The 20374-nt window shown below is 37.4% G+C and overlaps 1 long non-coding RNA gene across 1 annotated transcript; it reads left to right on the top strand.

Annotated features, from left to right (window-relative positions):
• Positions 1-13263: 13263 nt before the first annotated feature.
• Positions 13264-15776, top strand: LOC122575879. The gene is made up of 4 exons (XR_006319580.1): positions 13264-13843; positions 14425-14650; positions 14740-14810; positions 14930-15776. It is a non-coding gene; the product is annotated as an uncharacterized LOC122575879 (long non-coding RNA).
• The last annotated feature ends 4598 nt before the right edge of the window (positions 15777-20374 follow it).

The following is a 20374-nucleotide window of genomic DNA, read 5'->3' as shown; positions in this document are numbered from 1 at the left end:
TTGATACACTAAATATCTTGTAATTTGTGTTACGTGTGTGTAATGTATAATATATTATACAGTAAGCCTGTCTATATACCACATACACATCATGAGACGAGTACTATGTCGTGGTTAAACGTAACATTTCAGTTTAAAAGCTTACCAATGCCAAATAAATTCATTTTTATTCTTTAACCTCGACTATAATTACCAAAGAATTCTCGGATTCTAATCGTTTCGATTTTTGCAGTTATCAACGATACAGGACCTCTTGTGATAAAATTAGGGTTTCATGCTAAATTAAAGAAACTCTCTACGATCTCTATTAAACTGTACCGCAGCTTCTTTAAAATTTCTAAAGGATACAGAAGTCACTTTATTCCTGCACCGCGCGTATCAAAACACAACGTAACGTAATTATCCCCCTAAAAAAAGGGGGGAAGGGAGGAGGAACGACACCGGATTAACTCTTCTCTGTTCATCATGAACGATCTCGTAAATGACGAGGAACCGGCAAAGGCTCGCACAATTACACTAGCGTGTCTTTCCTACTTTTAATTAAATCCTCCATAATTCAACTAAGATCCTCTCTCGTCGGGAAGCGAATGGCAAGCAAGATAGACACTGTCGTGGCGAGTTGTCGTTCATGAAACGGCATAAATGAACGAGTAAGTCTATAAGAAAGAGTGCAAGGCGTTGGGCGGGGGGCGATTAAAATTTATGGTATAATTACAGCCCGGTATCGTTCAAGCAACGAAGAAAAGAGAGTAAAAAGAGAAAAGAAAGAAGGAGGGAAAAAAGGACGAGACGAAGAAAGGAGGATCAAACAGACGAGCTTGTAATCACAGTCACTACAGGGCTGACTCGCGCCTTGTTAATTACACACCGTGCCACGAGTTGTAAGCGTTTAGCCGGTGTCTTTTTAAATTAACAGCGAGAAGTCGAGGTTAAAGAAGAGTCGCGTGGTGTTGAATGTAAAGCGATTCGATTCAAGTTGAAAGAAGAAGCGGATGAGCTATGAGTTACGAGCAGGCTGCGCAGTTTCATGCAAATTTATATTTTAATGAATGCAAGTCAAGAGATAGCAGTTAAATAGAAATTTATTTTACACTCTAGATGCTATATAGCTTTATTATCTTCCACGTTCTTTTATATTTGCGGCTGTTATACGCGTTCGATATAATTTTTCATAAATTCGATATAATTACGAGTCGCGAATGGACCGTGATTTTTATGCAAATTTGTATCTTAACGATAATTCGATAAACAAGAATCTCAAGCTTCTAAATATAATAAAAATAGAAATTTGTTTTACATTTTAGATATTATATAATTACTCTATTTGGGATATTTTCTGTATCTTTGAGTGTTATATTCGTTCGATATGATTTCTTAAAAAATGTACCAGTAAATCAGCAGTCTAACCACGAGTTGTCAGTAGATTGGTCTTTAAACCGCCAGTTTTACCACAGTTCCCCTAAAAGTATCAGTACGGTGAAGCTTCGTTAAATTTCATAGACTGCTAATAAAATTTCGAAACGTTTCGTATAGAACACGTAACATACCTATTCGTAAAACGCGTCAACAAGTGTTCGAACACTTTTATGAGCCATCCTGTGTAGACAAACAAGGACAGGTAACGAAATTCATGGAAACAGGAGATCGAAATAACAGGAGGCGAGGGAAGAAATAATTTGAATAATAGCAGGAAACGCGATTTGTATTCACGCATAAAACAGAGCGTAAACCGCGAGGTAATTTCAACAGCAATCAACCATGAAATTTAATTCGAGCGTGGCGTGTCAGCCCACTGATCTAACAGATTGAAAACTCTGTTTTGTTGAACGTTGCCGCCGCTTTTTCCGCATTGTTCTGGCACGCGCCGCTCTTGCACGCGGATTTTCCTAATGACTAATTGGGCTGACGAGTTAATTCGCCGAACGTTAACGATTCCATTCATCTCTCGATTTTCGATTTCCAAATCTATCGCGAACAAAGCGAGGGAATGCTCGACAACGGGAAAGCTCTTTGTTTATGCTGGTTTTCGCGCCAAGTGTCTCTACACAAATAACGCTGGAAATTAACAAAAACATTAAAAATATTTATCGCAATTACATTCGTTATCAATGGCTGTTCATTGAAGAATCCAAACAACGTGTTACAGGTGAAAATGTACGAATAAGTGGACGATCGATAGGTTTAACTTTCGAAAAAAGATTTTCTCAAGATTATTACTCGCCGAGTTCTCGATTCAGAATTTCACTGGGTAAAGAGCTGGAAATTCGATACGATAGAAAATTAAGAGTAGTCAAGGGATAGTAAAGTGAATTTAACGTGATGCAACTCGGTTTATCGTAGACTGACGAGCTTGGAATTTTAAAGTTTAAGCGTTAACGATACCAACATTGTACAGCTTGGAAGATAATTTACGAAACTTCAATTGAACGTTCAAATTCTTAACGTCCTTAAATTAAACTAATTTCTTTCAATAATTACAAAACCAGATCTACCCTTTAATATCGCTTTATTAAATACCTTTAGCGTGTAATATACTAATAAAGGTGAACCGAAACCGATTTATAGCAATATAATATGATGGTGAATAATAAATTAAAAAAGAACGAAATAGAAAAATCCTCGACGAAGAGTAGGAAATGGATCTGTAAGCCGAGAAACAGACAAAACGTTTGCATCATAAACGCGGTTCGTAACTCACAATGTTAACGATTCGTGAACTTTTGAGCTCGGCATGGCGGAGATTTATCGCCATGTCGAATTAACCGGTAGATGAAAATTCGTGGATATCGGCGGAGGAATCGGTTTCTAAAGAAATGGGTCAGAGACGCACGGCTTTCACAGGCTGCCTATGAGTTACGCGCGTTCCACGCCAAATCTGATTTAGAGTTTCGACTTTAACGAACGGTGAAACGATTCCGCGAGGCTCGCTAGCCGATAAATTTCAATGGGACAGGCCGTCTCTCGTTGACGAAATATTCCGGCTGGATGAAAGCTCGAGCGACTCGTAGAAAAATTTCCACCGGAATATACGGTGAATGGTTTTTTAGGGTTCAAGTGTTTCTTCGATGGCAGAAACGACGATTGAAACGTTGCGCGTCGCGTTTCTGACTGAGATTTTTCACTCGCAGATTCTCGCAATGTAGAATTATTTAATTTTAATCACAGATCGCAAAGTGAAAATAATATTTGGCGCGAATAAAATATAGAAAGAGCCGGATTAATTGCATAGCGGTGATATCTCGCCGATCGCACGGTATATCAATTATAAATATATATGAAAGATTTTATAAGGTCTCTTAGAATTTTAAAAATTGTGTTGGTATCTCGGTGATAGAAATTTTTGTAGAGATGATACACTTAAATTAAGTGGAATAAAAAGCTTGTTGTAATTTTAAGATTGTCATAGATAAACGAAATATCTGGTAAAGATTCTATAATTGTGAATGTTCTTATTTTTTAATATCTGAAATTTAGTTTGTTCTATGAAAGTGGAATTCTAATTATGTCAAGCAGTATGTATTTCGGGTTCGCTGTTAAGTGGAACAATGTCAGAGGTCTGAAGCTTGCACAAGTAGGTTGGAATATACTTCAGAAAATTCTGCTTCTGCGAAGCTTCCTAATTTCTACTGTGCATATATTATTAAACATTTACATAACTATTTCTCTGATCGTTTAATTTTTTTCCATTGATATCTTTCAATCAATATTTCTATTTATTATAAAGAAATATTGCAATTTTTTAAATGTATGTTATTTTCTTGATAGTCATTTCATATCTCGAGATTCGAGTGAAATCAAATACTACAGATTTGCATAAAATTGCTACAAAAATTCGTACAGAGACTTCTCTCTAAAATCTCTTGAAATTTGATCGTGCATCAAAAATTAATAGAGATTAATGCACATTTCTAATCTAACTTAATCCTCCTTCTTCGATAATAATTCCCTGAAATTTCAATTACCTACCCCAAAACAATTTTACCATTTAATAACGCAGTTTCTCGTTCAGCTTCCATATTTTGCGCAAAAATTTGCATAGAAATTTCTCTACAAAATCTCCTCAACTTTCATCGTACATCAGAAATTAATACACATTCCTAACATAGCTTAATCCTACTCTTTCGATAATAATTTCCGCAAACTTTTATTAACTTCACTGTGAAAACAATTCCGCCAGTTAACAACACAGTTTCACGTCCAGTTTCCACATTTTATACGAAAATTCGAATAGAAATTTCCATATAAAATCTCTTCAAATTTCATCGATAATAATTAATACACATGCCTAATTTAATTTAATCCCACCCTTTCCAGAATAATTTTTCCATTACCTTCATCCCCAAAACAATTCCGCCATTTAACAACCCAGTCTCGCGTTTAGCTTCTACATTTTGTAGAAAAATTTCAATAGAATTTTCTCTATAAAGTCTCCCCGAATTTCATCGATAATAATTAATTAATATTGCTAATTTAATTTTATCTTCGATAATAATTAATCCATATCGCTAATTTAATTTAATCTTCGATAATAATTTTTCCAAACTCTTATTACTTTCATCCCCAAAACAATTCCCTCATTTAACAACACAGTATCGCGTCTAGCTTGCACATTTTGTAGAAAAATTTCAGTAGAATTTTCTCTATAAAGTCTCCCCGAATTTCATCGATAATAATTAATTAATATTGCTAATTTAATTTGATCTTCGATAATAATTAATCCATATCGCTAATTTAATTTCATCTTCGATAATAATTTTTCCAAACTCTTATTACTTTCATCCCCAAAACAATTCCGTCATTTAACAACACAATATCGCGTCTAGCTTGCACATTTTGTAGAAAAATTTCAGTAGAATTTTCCCTATAAAGTCTCTCCGAATTTCGTCGATAATAATTAATCCACGTTCCTAATTTAATTTAATCCTACTCTTTCGATACTAGTTTCGCTAAATTTTCGTCCTATGCTTCACCCCCTAAAACAATTCCGCTATTTAACAATACAGTTTCACGTCCAGCTACCACCATACTTTGCCTCTTTATTTTATATTTCATTATTCTTACACCTTCGACCGTGAAACAGAGATTCAGTCGTTTCAATTTGTCAAGCTCGAATTCCTCCGCCTCTTATCGCCCGCGTCCGCCCATTGTCTTGGGGACCTCGATCCTCGAAACAAAGTTCATAGAACGAGTTCGACGTCCGCGAATTTTCCCCCCTGCTTCTCCTTTAATTACGCTTAAACGATCCAGCGAACGTTGGACTAGGGAGTTTCGTGGATGCGAGCCAGACAATTATGGTTGGCGGAACAATCGAAACGCCGAGCGACTCAGCGAGCCTCGCTGTCGATGACAGGTGGGTGATCGACGGTGCTCAGGACGTGTTTTAAAATGTGTCTGAAGGCAGCACGGAATATTGTCTGTTTGCTGGATAGATGATGTTTATAAACGTGCAGTTTTAATTTAGAAAAGGATCGGATCAACGAAGATACGAGTTCTCGAGAAACATAGGAAATTGTTTTACGTATACACGGTGAATCGTCATTGTGTTGTTAAATTATGTATAAAACTTTGTGCAAAAAGCAGCCTACAAAATGTACATTTAATGTTTAACCTTCTAGGTATGTAATTGCTCTTGGTTTGTCAAAGAGATTGCCTGATGAAAATTCTATTTACTAAGTGTTCTCATAGTGAACGAAAAATAAGAAAAAATAGAATTGGCAAGTGCAGGTATACGTAACGCCAAAACGAGCTTCTATTTCCGATTCTGACCCATGGATTTGGTAAAATCGTGCAAGTAGGATAATCGTGCAACGATAATATTGCAAATTATGAACTTCTATCGACAAGTACTTCAATACAGTGAAAAGTAGACAATTGCCAAATGGCCATCAGCTTTTTCTCCTACTTGTAACTGGAACACGGATTTTGCTGCATTATTATAGGAAATTTCTAAGTAGGAGAATGCGCAGAATTATACAAAACAGTGAACATATAGCACCCGTTATAACGTTTAATAAATAAAACAATCATCTGTAACAAAATATATCAAACTCCACCTTTTTAATTACACGCACAGAAATATTAATTTTCATAAATAACCGCAGTCCTATTACGAAGATAAGCAAAATATATAAAAAAAAATTTCTTCACTTTCTCAAGTCCATCGAACGTGATCCAACTACGTAAAACAAAATCGTGGCATCTATCAATTTCTCTCCTTTTTTTTCCACTTCGTGGCAAAAATAGGCAAGAAAGTAAGAGAGAGAGAGAGAGAGAGAGAGAAGAAAGAGCCAATGGAGAAGACGCGGATAGAAGGTCGAGAGGGAAGGTAATTCTCGCGAAACGTGAAGGGCTCTCGCGACACAATGGCAGATCAGAAAAGTTCGTTCTGCAGCGTATCTGACGACCGTACTCTGGAGAACGGAAACGACGGGTCGATATATCTTTGCCTTCTTGGCCTCGTCGTCGCCGTCGTCGTCGACCGTGATCCTCGCGTCGAAATACTCAAAGTTTCTCCGAAGAGAAACGAAACCCGAGCTCGGTGTCCCAGAGACGAGACCGCACGAAAGGGTCGATAGATCTCGACCGCGATTTTCGCGTTGAAACGATCGTATAATTTCGCGTGGTACTTTATGGGTTAGCAGGCCGATTGCGGCTGTACGCCGGAGCTCGTTCGAGCGTTTTGGTTCGAACGGATTGCGATTGCCTTCGCCTTTCATGCTGAAGTATTCATTTCGAACCGGTTGATTTTCCTGGAAATGCGATTCTTCCTTTAAGAGCTCTCAGCTCGTGGATGGCGAGATTTGGATATTTGGTTGGGGATAAGTCGATAGAGATATTGCTGCAAAGTCCTGGAAACTGACACATTTTCCCTGTACAAGATCGTCCCCGATCGAGTATCCATTTCGAAGCTCTTGATTTTCCTGGAAATTCGATGCTCCCCTTTTAAAGCTTCCAGAGCTCGATGACTTTTAGATTTGGATATTTCATTGCAGATGGGAATATTAGCGGAAGGTTCTGCGAGTGTTGATACTTTCTCTCTGTGCAAGACTCTGTCGTACGATAGACTTCCCAGTCACAATTTTCAGATTCTATGTCAGATAACGAGATGGTTTGTAATTCTGAAAATTTTCTATTATTTCTGCCATATTCGCGGGATAAACGATTTTACACAAATCTTATGATTTTCTCCTAGAAGCTAGTATTGACTTTGTGTATCTGAAAATGAAAAAGTAAGAGGAAGATAATAAAATCAAGAAATTTTTCGCAAAATGTGAAGTGCATCAGTTTCTCTTCCAAGTCCTCCATTCGATTATTTTTCGAATTTTAATCAACCTGCTAACAAATACGATCTACGATCCTCCGTACAATTGCATCGGTTTCTTTGACTGTTCGGCGACGTTCATTTTACTTTCTCGGCGACGGAGCTTCGTCTAAAAGGGTATTTTACGAGCAACTGTTTGAGGTCCAGCGACACAGCCACAGCTTCAGCTAAAAAGCCTTCCGCCGCCCTTTCGAATTTCACGGTGCACCCTCCTCGTTTTATGATGTCACTCGGTTGGGGAAAGGGGTAAGCAGGTTTTATAAACCTTTCGTCCTGTCCTGAGCTTTTTAGACGTCGTTACGCCCGGCAATAGCTGTATCTACGAATTTATGTGCGGACCGATGAAAATTACGAGCACGGCTTTGTTTTCTTCATCCTGCTACATCTTTTGCTCGGCGAACACGTGAGCACAGCAAGCAGATACGAGCTACGTGAACCATTCAGAAGTTGAAATTGTTCAAAGTTGGAAAGTTAAGAGAAGCGACGATTGAATCGCGAATGTTTTCGAGAAGTTGTATTTTTATCGCGTATGGGTGGCCATTGAAAATTCGTGCTTTTATGAATCCAGTTAAATACAGAGATTTGTCTTATTTTTGCAAATATTGCGAGGAGTACAATAGACACTTTGCACATTTTCATACATTTCGTACTTACAGCTTGTGCATTCACGAGCATGTAAATTTCTCATAAATGTACGATGATGTAATATTAATTTAATAATTGGACCATAAATTCTTATATATTTATGGAAAATTCGAAGATTTAGAAAGGAACACACACGGCACAAATGTATGGAAATACGTGTAGAAATGTATGAAATATCCAAAGTATAGTGTCCTTATAATATTCAATGAACAAAACGATCTTATACGAATTACCTAAACTCCATGTTTTTCGCTATACTCGTAAAAATACTGATTTGCATAAATAGCCACGATCTACTTTATAATTTTATTTTAACTTCGTTTCGATCGGGTATAAATAAACCAGATTTCCTAAAAATACACTTCAATGGACATTTTCAATCTCGACGAATTCTACTCGGATCATTTTCTCCTTCCAGTCTCCTGCATGTTAAATGTTTCGTGGATAAACAACATTTCCTGAAGATGCATTTCGATGAAAATTGTTAACGTGGACAAATCCTATCCAAGTCGTTTCTTCGTGTCAACCGTCTGTAATTCCATTAAATTCCATGAGAATTCTTCCATGAAAGGTATCAATTTCGGTAGAGAAATTAGCTACACGGAAGAATTCGAAATAATTGCGAAGCATAACTTTTCATCCATAATTGCGAAACGAAGACGGAGGTCGATGTGATCGCGTTGAAGCGGGACAGCGATAAAACGATTTATATTCGTATGATTCCCTACGGAGTTGAAAGGCAGCGAGGACGTGTATCTACTTAAAGCAGGATTTTCTTTGAGATTTCGCGAAACGCATGGGCGAAAAGAGATAAAGCACGGTCGTTCGGGGCGAGATTTTTTTATTTCGCGAAAAAGGCAAGTGTAGCCAAATAGACGGGAGGACGAAAGGGAAACGCTTGGAATCTCGTTTAATAGAACCGTGTTTCTTGATATATGAACCGTGACGAAAATGGATTTTCCGGATTTATGCTTTCCGGCGAGTGGTGAAACCCGCGTGACCCTAATGTGACCATTTTTAATCCCATCGTTGTAAAATCGTCCTTGCCATTTAAATTATTCAGCTCCTGTGCGAAATCTAATCCGCAGCTCGTCTAACTTTTCTGCGAAATTTTCAACGTTGAGCGAATTAAACCGAGAAAATATTTCCGAGAAAAATGTTTGTAAAATCAATCACTTTGTTAATAAAATAGTAGAAACCACGTTAGTTTCTTTTAACAGATCCGTCTGATTCATTTCTTGTTTTAGTGACAACACGATGCTTTTAAAACAGAGTAATTACAATTAACCGAAAGAATTGAATCACGTTATACACGAACGATTTTAACGATAACGTTAGACAAAGGCAAAACGTCAAAAAGATTCGATCGTACAACGATCGCAATGGTAAATACACGATACGGTCGTGACGTGAAAAATATAGGCGACGCATACGAGAAACACAGCTAGCAGAGCAAACTTTATGACCACCATAAACATTGAATCCGTTCGTATCACAAACCTCCCTCTTTCCCTCTCGCTTTCTCTATAGGATGTTTCAGGAACTGCCCAGGAGCATGTAGCACTCATAAAAATATGCGGAATATATAATATGCAATAAGCCAGATATTCCAGGAAAATTATTCCACGGCGCACAGCATCGTAGGAATCGGATCTGCAGCGAGCACGTAACGAAGCAACCAAATCAGACGTTCGAATGTGCTCTAGCCACCTTCGAAAGAATGAGGATTTCCGATCGTCGAGAAGGTCGGAGAAAGAGCAATTCAACCAATTCCGAGCCATCTTTTCCCTTCCAGCTTATGCACACAGCAAGGCTTGCTCGATAATTGAACGCGGAATATTCTATTATTCCTCTCGACTGAAGGAACAAGCAGGCTTTATTTCCATAGAAACGTGAGCCTAACGATAGAACAGGATAATAAACGGGGGTCCGCGCTTCGTCAATGATTCGTTTGTTGGTCGAGATGTTTGAATAGCTATCAATTTGCAAGATGATCGTTAAGCCGATTGATCGCTCGAAAACGATCTTATAGCGATTCAAGTGGCTGGTTAACCGCGTCCTCGATCGAGAAATCGCTTTTTTTTTTAAATCTTTCGTGTAAGACTGTAATTCGAAGCGATCCACGACCAGCTTCCGTCACTTTAGTTTTAGCTTGCCTCGATGAAAAAAAAAAAAAAAAAAAAAAAAAGGAAGAAAGCGGAGATCGCGAGGTGTGGGAAAAGCGCAAAGGTAAATCGGACGAATACGATAACGCGGGATTGTAAATTGCGTAGAAGATAGTTGGTAGATGAAGAGTAGATCGCAGGCAGATGAGCAAGAAGCGTGATACTTGACCGAAGGAAACGAAGCAGCTATTATACGGTGTCGCGACTCGGCTTAAGGACGCGTTACAGAGCTGTGAAGTGTTACTTGGTAAGCTGTTTTATCTTATGGCGTAGAAGGGTGGATATCGCGTGGAAGAAGAGGCGAAGTTTAATGCTAACGTAGGAAGGTAATGGAGGTTGGTCGATTGGACACAGTGAAGATACATAGAGTGACGAAAAAGGGAGAAAAGAATTGGCAAGATGGGCGATTTGTAGTTTGTATCGAAATACGCGAAGAATATCTGATCGATATGTGCTACTGTTTAAATTTGAATTTGATTCGAAATATGTATCGCTGTTCGTGTATGGTATTTGACGGATTCAATCGATAACTAGTCTGTGAATGTTTATTCAAATTTAGATTTTTACCAATACAGCTGAAAAAGCAAAATTTCAATCGAAATTTCTTTCGTGCTTTTATATTTGTATTATATTTTATATTTTTCATATTTAAATTTCTCGTAGATACATAAACAGTCCGCAGTCTAATGATAATATAGTAGCAATGTGAGTTGATAGTAAATTATTGGAAGTAATGATTGCTATGTTTTTATGGAATCAATAAATTGTGAGATTAAATTGAGGATATATTAAAATATGATTGTAGGATATTTTATTTTATTTGTAAATAAAGAAGAATGGTTCGCATAGTAGATTATAGGCGCGTGTTTCATTCTAAGTTATTTATGTGGATTTCTCTATTAATATTCATTAGCGAGTCGATGGATTTCTAATTTGTTAACATTTGCTTAACTTCGTATATTTTAATTAGTCTATCTTTGATCGTTTCATAATTACTCGTTTATTACATCGCCATTAATTAACGCCGTATCAGAGAGGCCGAAATTTTAGTCACCAAATAAACATCATTCTTCCTAAATAAATCAATTTTGATAATTAACGGTATCATTTTAAAAATCTGAAATAAATCGCTACGATGATAAAACGATAATAGAGATAATCGCCTGATTATCGTTTGAAACGTAAATTATAGCCAAATTATTATTTCATCTATATTTCTGAAGATCATCAAACTTCCATGAAATATTTTAACGCACTGTTTAAAAAATAAAGACTCCTCACTCTGTATTGGAACAAAACAAGATAAAAACACATCATGTTTTATTAATTCTTTCTACAGTTGCATTCATCGTACGTTCGTTCTTCCTTTTCTAATGTGCTAAAATTCAATTTTAATCAGAATTTAATTTTCCCAATAAATCTACTTTGCGACATTCCTAGTCATTTGATAGTCATTTGCGAGTCATATTATGCAGAAACCTAGCAACCCTGGAAATAACAAAAATTTAGTTAAATACAGTACGGATCCCATAATGTTGTAATCTTTAATTAACAATGAATTGTAAACTCACATAGAACAGCTCTTACGTTATAAGATTATTCTTTTATTATAGTTATTTCGCAGAAAACTTGCAAATCGCTTGACTACAAATAAGATCAATAACGATGGAAAAGGAAGAATCATAACTCCTTATGGCCGAAGAGAATGACTTCTCCAATCCTCTCGGAATGATAAATGTAGAGGAACCTACTCGTGGAAGATACCATAACGTTACGGATACTTTTACGATTTTATCGATATTATGGCCAAATGGCAAATCTGTATCGGATGCAAAATTGAAAAATTTACGACAAACGAAATTTTGAAATTTTCATCACGATTTAATCATCGTGCGTAACACACTGTGACAAAGCATTGGTTGATTCTTAATAAGTTCAGCTACATCGGTCGAAATTATCGAACTTTTTCTTTTCTCGAGGATAAAGGTGTCATAGCGTGGAAAATATGGGAAATGGGACGAGAAGAATATGAAAGGGGTCATAACGGCGCATAAAAATGGTGTCGCAGATTTAAATGAAATAGCTAGGGGAGATAACGTAACAAAAGCTATGCTAAACCGTGGAATCGACGTTAAGAACAAAAATGTTCATGGTTATGGCTGAACTGGAATCCAGGAAAAAGAGAAATTTGCCTTCTGCTCAAAGCTTCTACATCTCGTAAAAAAAAAGATAGTTTATGGTATAGGGATTCTTCAAACGAATCGGAGAATGAAAATTGCCTTTGTTCTGTCCGTTGTCCACATTTTCGGAATAAGTTGCGGGAGAAAACTAGGTTCATTGTGTTTCTCGCAAGAAATTGATCCATTTGAGCTGCGCTAACTACCCACCTATTTGCCTATCTGGCAGCTACTGATTATTTTTTCCAACGTATTCTTTCTTATTCTACGTAGAATAAAAAAAAGTATTTTCTATAAAACATAAGTGAATATTTAAATAAAATTTCTTACCCAAGATAAAGAGAAATGGACACGATCCAATTTAGGATTAATCATTGGCGCTATTTAGAAGATATATTTTTGTAACCAGCCTCGCGCAACGTTTCATTTCTATTCTATTGGATTTGTCTTTCAATTAAAATGCTCAAAATTGTTTTCAAACTTCCCAGCTCAACTTTCTACCAGCACGTTTCCGATTTATGCAGGTACTTTCTCAAGTGCTCCAATATAGCGAACTTTGCCCTGGCCAATAGAAGCGAAGCTACTTTTACCCTCGACTTCAAATCTTCCAACTAAATTTACTCGATTTCGGATCATCGAACGCCGCTAGGATTTTGCATAACGTGGTCCAATTATGCTTCACGCCAATCCACCCATGATCAACATTTTCCCCTCGTTATCGCGGTAGACGTCGCGGAATAACCAGTGTGAGAAAGCGGCGCACGGCAGAAAATGCAAAAACAGAAGAGTAAAAAAGGGGAGGATGATCAAGGAGGGCGGAGCGCGCGCGACCACGTGAAAATAGAAACGGCGGCGAGTAAATTGCAGTTAATTAGAATTCAGCCGGCCGCCGTGCGCGTTTATTTTGGTCGAGGCGGCGCGAGACCGCGCGCGCGGTTCGCCGAGGTGGCGGCCTTAAGGGGATCTCATAATTAGCCGCGCTCGTACGGGCTCATCCAATAAAGGCGAAGCCCTCGCGCGACCGGCCGCAAAAGCCTACAAAACGTGGCTGTGCAAGAAGAAGAAGAAGTCCGGCCACGCGACGATATCGACGCGTGTGCGCGCTTCGCGGTACGCCTCGCACGTTCCAGTGAAGCAAAGAGAAACGATCGAGGGAACCAGGTTTTAAATAACTCCGTTTCTCCCTTTCTGCCTGCCATCTTACCCCTCTGGTGTGCCACCTACGACCCCGATACGTAGCAACTCTTGTCAGCTTGAGAGGGGCGGCTCTACTCTTCCTAACGCGACCGGAATCCCAAGTCAACGAGAAATTTAGTAATTGCAACGATGGCGTTACATGCGAGCAGATAGGGACACGGTTGTAAATTCTTCAGCTGATTTAGGAAACTTTCTGCTTGATTCCGTACATTTCTTAGTTATATACGCGACTCTTCTGCTATTTTATAGATTAAAATTTCGACTAACGCGGCTGGAATTAACGAGACAACGGGAGATTCGCTGTTTACATCGATGACAGTACGTAGGAGTAGATGCAGGTATGGGTGCACATTTTTCAGCGGATTATGTTGCAATATGTTGAAAATAATCGAGTTTGTGTTATGTTTGTAATATGTGTGCACGATTCGTCTGCTACTTATCGCATTAAAATTTTCACTAATGCGATTGAGATTAATGAGCCAACGCGAAATTCACCCGTTGCATCGATGATATTACGTAGGAGTGGACAGAAATCCCATTTCTCAAATGAAAATTTTTGCAGGTTCTTTCTTTTCGTTCATTTGCTACCTCTTGTATCTACGAATAATCGAGCCAACATTATTCGTAAAATTTAACAAGTACCTGTTAACGAATTCTCTCACTAATTTACTATTTATGAGTAAATATCAATTAGTAAATGCAATTCGAAAGAGCTTCCTAAGGATACAGAACGATTTTATTAATATCTACCAAAATTATCCTTTTTGTTGTCAAGAGTTTTATAAAAATTCTTCAAATGGACTTGCTATGTATACAATGCAAAACCTCGTTCTACTGGAGTTTAATAAAAACTGTTAATATTAATAATTAACCACTGCTACATACATACAGTACAATAACCACAATATATTTTTAACAGCACTTGTATCATATATTATACACAATATGATTACAAAAACGTTAAAAAAGATATAAATTTCGAAGATGAGAGGTCTTCTAAAATTTGCAAAGAAATCTTCGTGAGTCGCTTCAACGACATCACAAGGCTCACTTGACACAAGACATGCCACTATTCCGGAAGCAATACAAGCTTCCACTAGTGTGACAAGACAACCGAACATGAGCCAATATCGTGAAACTAAAAGGTCAGGCTGATAGCAGCATAAATAGCAAGTAATTTTTTCGCTCACACGCAAAACTGATACAATTTCTACAAATAGACTTCTATCAATAGACCTTCCATTCAAGATGGTCCCGGGGCTCTCCTACCAATCGTCAGGACGATCTCCGTGGAGGTTTTAGCTGGTACGAATCCGGCACTACCCGGCGCCCTCTCCCCGGAAGGGGCGGGGCGCCTATGAAGATTTTCTCCAAAAAAAAAATAGATCTTCCATTCGGTAAAAATAAATTTGAAATTTTTCCAGTTATGCCACTATCAATGCCAATCAATACGATACGTACAAATACTTTTCGTAATCGCTATACTTTGGTCTGTGCTGAAATTCTCGTTACGAGAGACATCAGCCAACAAGCGAAGCTCTTTCGCCCTCTAATCATACTCTGAAAATAACCATCGTAGATGGACATTGGACACTTTGTACAATTAACTTATCGATAACTCGATGACTGGGTGCTTTTACCAATTTCCGGTTGGACCTGCTTGATCGAGAATGTTGGAAAGGCGTCCGGGTATTTGCAGGATGGATACGCAATCAACGACGTATGCGCATAGGTGAGCACACAAGTCGGACCAATTGCATTATGGCATGACGGTGCTCCAACTTTCCTGCAGTTCGTAAACTGTCTAATTCAAGAGGAGAGACCGCCTGTTAATTGCCAGACGATAATTAAGTTTGAAGGCAGGAGGACACCGGTCCTTCCGGCCAGCGTCCTTCGTTCCGGTTAATTTTCTCGATGATCGACACGCTGCACGTAATTTCAGTGCTTGCTTCGACGATTCGACGAACGAAAAAGATACGATGAAATTACGTGGTAAAAGGGCGCCGACAAAAGGAAAAGTGAACTGATAATTATCGTGCTTCGATTACGTTACGGCAACAGTGAATTTCTCATTAGCATGTTAACGAGTGGTATGTCCTTCCGATGGGTTAATTAGCTCGCGGTTTTTCACCGAATTACTTGAAATTACTCGAATGTTTCTCCATCTAATATAAATTCCGACAGAATTGCTTGCGTTCACAGCAATTTTGTTGGACGGCGTACGATAAAATTGTCGATGTATGATTTCTCTGAAAGTGTGTTAGCACTAACCTTACCAGGCTCGGTCGAATGAACGATTTCAAAGTTTAATTTGAAATTTTGCATTCACTGTTGCTTCTTTTGTTCGTCTAACGTTATGTAAATTATTATATTAACAAAAATTGAAGAATTAATTGGATCAGATAATATAAAAATGTTCGTAAAGTTAGACGAAAAAAAGAAATAACGACGAACGTACAACTTTAAATTAAATTTTCATCAGACCGGTCATTTGACCGGACCTGATATGGTTGGCGTTGGTCGATTTTGACTATGATTATTTTATGAAATATTTCAATCATTTTCTTCGACTTTTCACCGTAGCGTACGAGTAAAATCGTATTGACGGAGATCTTCAGCAGATGTGAGGTTTACAAAATCTTTAAACTCGTTGAAATTAATTAAGAAAAACTCCTACTGTAATTAAGTTTCAGCAAGATAAAATGTAATACATAATAAACACGAAATTATTAAAATAAGTCTGCAATAAGGAATTTCTAATAAGGAATTTAATATTCCTTTCCAATTAAATCTTTTATCTCCTTTGATGAACAAATTATTTATTTGGTTTTATATTCAGGGATTAAATAACCATTAAAAGAAGAGAGAGAAATCCTGCAACACGAGATCTTGAAATTTTATCCTCGAGTATAGTGATTCTATCCCTGGCAACTTCCTTAAAATTGAATTTCATCGAAACGAGGCGAGTAGCCATCCAAAAGAAAAATCTCGCACTAACTCGTTTTATAAACAATCTGCCCGGCCCGATTACACCTAAATTACATTTAAAGTACGCATGAAATTGCCATTAACTGTCCAACGACTGAAAAATATGAAAAATAAGTTGTAAAAGACGAATAGAAACCTGTTTCTATAAATCTAGTTTCCATCGAAACAAATCGATGACGTTAAATGCCAAGCTACAAATTCGACTGTAAAGAAACGACCAATTTTTGTGTAAAATAAATTATTTTACATCCTGAACATGAAATAATCAAATGGTCCACTGATCGTATAGAAATAATTAATTTATTCGAGGAGAAATTTTATTTGTAACTAAGATCGAAATAATCGAAAATTATTCACACCGAGATTTATTGAAGACAATATCTATTTCACTTCGATACTTTACTCGTGAACTATTTTTTCCTATTACATTGTCCTTTTTAAATATCACATTTCACTATGCTATTGTAAAATATGATTCAAGCGATCCAATCTATCGAATATTAATATTAATCGATATATCTGCAGAGATAAGATCGATCTTTTCTATAGCTCTATTTATTGTTTGAAGAAATCTTTGCATGAAGATTTACACACTTGTTTATATTACGTTCTAATTAAAGAAATTTTGTAACTCCGTTTGTATTTAATTTTCTACTTTATATTGTGTAGCTATTGTTGCTCTTTTCCTTTTACTTTTCTTCTCGTCTTCTCTATTTTTATTATTTCTTACGTTACATATATGTATCTATCTGTATCTATATCCGTTCTATTAACAAAAATAAATAAACCAATTTTATAAAAGTTTCATTCGTCAACATTCTGTATCGAAAATTCATCACGATTTACTAATGAAGCTTTATCGATCAACACGATACGGTGGTTGAAATTCGTGGAATTAAATATGACTTTGCTAATCAGATTATCAGATTTCTCGAATGCTAAACCGAATGCTAAATATCTAGGACAAGATTATCAATTGCAAGCTGCAGCCCGATGATTCAATAATTTGCCATAACACAGTTTGCAATACCATGACATTGAGAGCCTTCCGCAAGATAATTGCAATTCGCTGTTGATTAACAAAGTTACCCGATCACTGTTCGATAATCGAAGCCATGGCTATTAATGAATTTATGTATGAGTCGAGGGAACACTGCGAATGAAAAATAAACGCACGCAATTTGACATGCATGAGATTCCCCATGATATATTTTTCCCATATATTCGTTTGCAGTATTTAAGGTAAAAATATTTCACGATATTGTACAAACATTATTAGAATATCTTATTCGGCGAAAGAATGTGCAGCCTGAAAGTTGGAAATTAATCTCGTTTGCTCGGATTAACAAAATAAATTCGACAAATTTAATTATACGTTGATCGAGTAGCGAACGCTAACCTGAAACTTGTAAAAGAATAGAGTGCATAAATTAAATATACGATACTTAAATAAAATAAATTAAAAATGGCATTGATATATTTGAATAGAATACACGTAGCCACAAGCACCGTAAATTATCATCGTTCATCTACATTCTACATCATTGCAGGAAGACGATAGCAGTAAAGAGAATCCCTAATCGTGTAATGACAAAATGCTGCTATTGCTCAAAATGGTATCCACTAGCTCGATATATTCAATGAGAGCTCAGCAGGTGGCTCGTTTGCTCGATCGTCGATTTTAAAGGTCTTTTACGAACATTCGTGAACACTTTAGCATTTCAGCGGGCTCTACTTTCCTTTCGTGTCGTTAAAGCCAAGAATAAAATAATAGAAAACAATCGAACTGAAAATTATTTCCAACAAACTAGAACGTTACAGTTTTACTTTAGCCTAAAAGGCTAACTATAAGAGAATTACGTAATACGACACCATTTTCCACGTTTACAAAATAATTTCATACCGAACATTTACCTTTCGGAATATAATCCAAAATTTCTATAAATCCTACAATTAATTTGATTACTAAGAAAATCGACAAGCCATTAATTAATCTTGCCATTTATCATTATAGAATATTTCACATGTATCGTTTACTTCTCAAAATATAATCCACGATTCCTACGAATACTAACATCGATTAAAAGATTTCATCTCGTTTCATTCGCACGTGATTGTTCAGATTTCTATCGCGTGATTACGTAACGGAGATTTCTTATAAGTTTTAAATGGAATTAAAAGTTGAAATGAAATCACATAAAAATCTCCACCTGGTAATTTCCACCGCGTGTCATTAGACATTTCCGATTTATTTGATTTTTCCATAAATATCGTACGAATCCCATCGTCCCTATAAACGCGTGTAAGTATAGCTAAACGATACATATTTGTCTTTCCATATTAAACGTATTAATGGACCCCCAGCAGCACGTTTCCCTTCGTAACCCAGTCCTCGTTTCTCAACTCCGCCACGTCACCGTGGAATTAATTTTAAACTCGTCAAACCAGTACACAAGTACAATGCATTTCATTTAGCATGTTTGAACGACGGGCAAGTTCAGAGTTTCCTTTGGCCGTGCGATTAAATTATTAGTGGACAAGTACGAACAAGAACACAACGAGGCGTGCACACTTTAAGCTTCGACATAATGCACGGTGACGGCCATTGTTGGTCTTCCCATGGACAACCACAGGTTCTACTGCATTTCCATCAAACTTGCCCCAACATTCAACAGCCATTATAATATCCGGGCAAATAAAACCATTAGGTAATTTATCGTGGACGTGTGGTTTACGAGCATCTAGTTTATCTTGCGAATCATTGCGAACAGCTTTTGTTAACCATTTCCATCACCCAACAGAACCATTTGTCCGTCTTAAATAGAATATTTAATTGGGCGCGTTAAATAGAACGAAATACGATAACGAGAAGGGCGATTTAAACGATCGATCGATGATTATTAAAATGCTGCTACGATTTTTTAATTCTTATATCTCTTAATATACAACACTCTCGTTTCGATAGAGAGAAAACACTGTTTGGAATGTTTCAAGGGAAATGTTAAGACGAGATTGAAACGAGATATCATAAATACCGATAAGTATTATTTCATATGTAAAAAGACGTTTATTCCTCTTTCACTCGGAAACTTTCGACACCGACATTCCTCTTCTCTCAATAATTATCTGGAATCACAAAAATGTCCACTTCATAGAATACTTCAATGTATCACTAAATGTACACCGTATTCCATAAAGACTTTCACCAACAGAGACTTGTTTTAGTATAACCAAGCCCTATCGAGTGCGATGCTTCTCGTTGCAGTTGATATCACGCTGTATCGATAATCTCATTAAAAATTCGTTTCATTCGCAACGAGATATCGATCACCGTAAACGATACAAGATCCTTGCCCGGATTGTAGAATATTCTAACGCTCTAACTCCGGCAAGTGTCTAACTCTCGGTTAATTTTGCGTTTATCGTAAATTGTGTTAGCCATCGTGCGAACCAGTGCACGGCAAAAGAGATCAAATTCTTAACCGGACTAATTGACAATGTTTCGCCGGAGAAGCCAGTTGCAGCAGGGCAGGCGATTCAATTTTCCGTCTCGTTATTTCGCGGGCTGTTACACGGGCGCCGACATTCCGGACGTATTTCCCCGGAAACCGATGGGGAGAACCATCGTTTCCGCTCGTTTCGCCCCGAGATGCGTTAATCTTGCCGCTTTTCGTCCACGTGCAACCCACTACCATTCGGTAACAGCCAGATAGGATATTTCGTGCACGTAGTCAATTTAGCTTGACTAGATGAGCTGGCTTCCCAGATGATGGATTCCTCGACAGGATGACATCCGACTGGCTTCGGGGAGCTACAGATAAGCGTTGCCAGAGAGTGCGTGAGATGGACAATAAGAGCGAGAGAGGTAGAGCGGAATAGTT

Source organism: Bombus pyrosoma, linkage group LG15 (genome assembly GCF_014825855.1).
Source record: "Bombus pyrosoma isolate SC7728 linkage group LG15, ASM1482585v1, whole genome shotgun sequence".
NCBI lineage: Eukaryota > Metazoa > Arthropoda > Insecta > Hymenoptera > Apidae > Bombus > Bombus pyrosoma.
The sequence above is the reverse complement of the archived record's forward strand: the minus strand, read 5'-3'. Positions and strand labels throughout refer to the sequence as shown.